Source organism: Pygocentrus nattereri, chromosome 4, assembly GCF_015220715.1.
Source record: "Pygocentrus nattereri isolate fPygNat1 chromosome 4, fPygNat1.pri, whole genome shotgun sequence".
Lineage (NCBI taxonomy): Eukaryota > Metazoa > Chordata > Actinopteri > Characiformes > Serrasalmidae > Pygocentrus > Pygocentrus nattereri.
The window spans coordinates 45,974,134-45,978,958 of record NC_051214.1 but is presented as its reverse complement, the minus strand read 5'-3'; positions in this window follow the sequence as shown (position 1 = coordinate 45,978,958).

Genomic DNA, 4,825 nt, shown 5'->3' with positions numbered 1-4,825 from the left:
CATCTTTGGAGTGGCAGGTGAGGATATGAATTTACAGGCATTATATTGGAAGAAAGAGGGATTTCAGCCTTGTTCCTCCCCCAAACGCCTGTAGGGACATTGTGTATTTTTTTTCTAGGTAAAAATCTGCCGCAAAGAGCACCCACTACTATCAGATGAGCACCAGATACTATGTGGTGAGCATCATATACTATGTGGTGAGCACCAGATACTACATGGTGAGCACCAGATACTATCAATTGAGCACTAGATACTATGTGGTGAGCACCAGATACTCAGATGAATACCCAATACTGTTCAATAGTATCGGGTGCTCACCACATAGTATCAGGTGCTCACCACATAATATCTGGTGCTCACCAGATAGTACTGGGTGCTCACCTGTTAGTATCTGTTGTGCACCAGATTTTCACCTAAAGAAATACACCACATCCCTTCAGGGATTCGGTAACATGATGTCTCACAAGCGGTAATTTGCCTGGTCTGTCATCGCAGCTCAAACAATGTGTTTATTGCGCTAAAAATGCAAAAACAATTTATTGTGCAGCCCTACTTGTTGTCTATATTAGCCTTGTGGCTCCAGTGCAAAAACAAAGAAACAAACATCAGACACCAAACATGTCTTGGGTGATCAACCACGTTGGGAGAAAGGGGAAATCAGGGTAAACTGCATTTTTTGCTGAAAATAAACGCTATCACTTTAATACCTTAATGCCCTGCTGTGGTTGGATGCCACAAACAGAACATACACATGCAGCTTGGTCCCTGGGGAAGTGCTGAATTTACTCCTTGCAAAAGCTCTGACGTCAGCGTTAGCAGGATAAAATATTCATCATGAGCGTAGAGCACAGGAACGGTAGCGCAGTGAGGTCTGTTCGTTCGTGTGGAGAGCAGAGAGACAGAGTAAACAGCAGTAGGAGTTCAGCACTGGATGCGTGCCAACACTCTGGTCTTTTCCTGTGCACTACTAATGAACCCAAACTGGGACACAGGTTAGCACTGACCTGCTGTAGCTCAAAGACGCTGGACAAAGGCAAGGTTTAAAATCAAATTTGCATAGTTTTTCCAATTAGCACAAATATAGCCAATCAGCCGAGACTTTCATGTGTTTGTATGTAGCTTACAAGGACTGTAAGTACATCACTGAATGGACTCCATGCCTAAACATCACAACCTCAAATCACATTAAACTAAAACAGACATACTAATGGGGGCGGCACGGTGGCGCTGTCACCTCACAGCGAGGAGGGCCTGGGTTCGATTCCCCGGCCGGGCGACCGGGGTCCTCTCTGTGTGGAGTTTGCATGTTCTCCCCGTGTCTGCGTGGGTTTCTTCCGGGTTCTCTGGTTTCCTCCCACAGTCCAAAGACATGCAGTCAGGCCGAGGGGCTAAATTGCCCCTGGGTGTAAGTGACTGTCTGTGTCTGTCTGTCTGCCCTGTGATGGCCTGGCGACCTGTCCAGGGTGTGTCCTGCCTTCCGCCCGATGACCGCTGGGATAGGCTCCAGCACCCCCCACGACCCTGAGGGAGAAGCGGCTTGGAAAATGGATGGATGGACATATTAATGTGAGTTCTGATACTGTGTGATCTACTACCATCATGAAAAATGCTGCCTAGCTAAGAACATGCTTGGCTAATTCGATGTCATGAATTTCTTTGTGATTGAAGCACATCAAGTCTATAGCGTTCTGTGCTCCAGCATCACCGTGTGGCATGGAAGCTGCTCTGCGGCAGAAAGGAAAGCTCTGCAGAGGGTGGTGAAGGCTGCGCAGAGGACTGTTGGAGTCATCCTTCCCTCCACCGTGGACATTTACACCTTCAGATGCAGGAAAAGGGCCACTGGCATCATGAAGGACCCCACTCATCCAGCACACACACTTTTTGTCCTGCTCCCCTCAGGTAGGAGGTTGGGGAGTATTAAGAGTAAAACAACCAGACTGAGGAACGGCTTCTTCCCTGAAGCCGTAAGACTCTTAAACTCCAGTTAGACTGTCTGCATGCAACATCATTTCCAAGCAACTTGACAGTTACATGGAGCTGTAAAAAAACCAATGTTATATGCAAAACAACTGATAAATCCACAAATTAACCAAGTTAGCAGCTCACATTTTGTATACATCACCCATGAGGTGTTATTTACATATTTGCGCATCTTTGTACAGTTTTTCCAGCTATCATTCCGGTTCTTTTATCCATCTGTGGTTGTTCACCATGTATTTGATTTTAAATGTGTTCTGTGTATATTAAGCCATTGAAAACGAATGTTTCAGTAGCATCAAGAAGCAATGCAAATTCAGCACAGAGCACATTGAGGTCTCCTCTTCTGTAACCATGTTCATCCTTTGGATCTCAAATCAGTCTGAGCCCTGGGTAAAATTAGGGGGCATCAAGAAAGGACAAGACTTAATCAAGCGATGTAAATCACGGAACAGCACACCAAATAAGAATAACTGCTGGAACAATCAAACTACCAACCTTTCATAAGCCATCTTCTGTTAGATATTATCTGTTGATGTGGTGAAATCACTCGTTTGAAATGATGTCATTTGATGTGGTCACGTGATGCTTTACCAACATTTTGATTGGCTGTTTCATGAAACTCTGCGATGGACTGGCGACCTGTCCAGGGTGTATCCTGCCTTCCGCCCGAAGACTGCTGGGATAGGCTCCAGCTCCCCCCCGCGACCCTGATGGAGAAGTGGCTTAGAAAATGGATGGATGGATGGATGTTTCATGAAACTTATTCTGCAACGTTGAGACCCTTTACAACTGTTGAGTTGCAGGACCCTCTACATCACGCAACTCTAGTGCAACTTCGTTTCCTGTAGGGTTCAAGTGGGAGTTTCCCTGTGTAAACCCGTCTAAAGAAATGGAGTACGCGAAAGTGGACAGAAATGGTCAGTTAACAAAACAGCCACTATGCATTTGGATTGAGCAGCACACAAATAACGTCATTATTTTGCTGACTGAGAAGGGAAAGAGGGTACAGAGAGCAAGAGAGAGAGAGAGAATGAGAGAGAGGGAGGGAGAAAGACAATAACCTTTCTCTCTTGTCTTTCACAGAAGCTCATCGAGACAGATTGCAAAGGTTAACCCCGAGAAAAGCAGTGAGTCTTCCGACTTCATTTTTCCCAAACTGACAGCTTCGTGCTGATAGAGACACCGGCCAGATAAACAGGTCTAAAGAAGCAGGAGTCCAGTGGAGCGGTTCGGGAAGAAAGAAAGGCCTCTGTCTCGGCTGACGATTGTGTGCACTTTATTATAGGCAACATGCAAAGAGTGAAGGGGCGGGCTCAGTTAGATAAATAGATAGATGGATAAATAAACATCTAGATACAGGTGGGGTGAGGGCATTTGGGGGCTACCTGAAGTGTGAAAGCTACGTATGTGATTCTGCAGTATTTATTGTATATCTACTATCACAGCAATATGTCAAATATAATAATAATAATAATAATAATAATAATATTTTTATATAACACTTTTCATGCCAGTGGCAGCTCAAAGTGCTTTACAGACAGGTGATAAAACAGAGGAGATCATTATTATTTAGAAAACGATTCAATTATAAGATAAACACCATGAGACATTCAGTTATAATTAAATGATATCTTAAAGACATACGTTTTTAGGGGCTTCTTAAAAGTGAACACTGAGCTTGACTGTCTAATAAAAGGTGGAATTGAGTTCCACAGTTTAGAAGCATGATAACTGAAAGAGTCTCTCCATGTTTTCTGTGTTGTACACAGGGTATCTATAGAAGGCCGCTATCTTCAGATCTTAGATTACGTGCTGTAACATAAACAGACGGACACTCTGTGATGTAAGCAGGTGCTTTAGGGTTGTTTTGAGCTTTAAAGACCAGTAGCAGAACCTTGAAATCTATCCTGAATGATACAGGCAGCCAGTGCAGTTCTGTGATGTGATCTCTCTGTTTGGTGTTTGTTAGGCTGCTGCATTTTGTACGAGTTGTAAGGGATGTATAGTTTTCTTAGGAAGTCCAGTAAGAAGAGAGTTACAGTAGTCCAGTCTGCTTGTAACAAATGCATGAACAAGTTTCTCTGCGTCACTCTGAGATAGAAAAGGCTGAACTTTAGCGATATTTCTTAAATGATAAACGCTAATTTAGTGACCGTGTTTACCTGCGGGGTAAAACAGAGCTCAGAGTCCAAGATCACACCCAGGAGTCGTACTTCAGGTTTCGTATAAGAAGCTAAAGAACTAAGTTTCTCAAAAATCTTTTTTCTCAGAGTTTCCATACCAACAATCAGTAATTCAGTTTTTCATGATTTAATTGTAGAAAATTTTGCAAATTGTCCACTGAGAAATATCTGATGCACAGCTGGGTGGCGTCAGCATAGCTTTGAAAATGTATACTATACTTCCTATTAACATCACCTAGGGGTAGCATGTACAAAGAGAAAAGCAAAGGCCCTAAGACTGAACCTTGGGGGACTCCACAAGAAACAGCCAATCATAAATGAATTATTTCCAAGTGAAACCATGAACTGGCTATTACATAAACATGATTTAAACCATTCCAAAATGGTGGCAGAGGGACTGACCCATCATTGAAGATGCTGGAGTAAAATCTTGTGGTCAAAGGATGCACTAAGGTCTAATAAAACCAGAATATGAAATATGAACTTAGTATTTTGAAATAATTATTTCTTTTTACAAAATATTGACTTAGTGTCTCACAATAATTGTTTGTTTTCTTGGGAATTGGAGATTTTTGACATAATAAGATATTACATTTCAAAAAATAATTATAATAGGATAATGTGTTTTAACATAGTAAGTCAATATCTTGAGTAAATAAGAC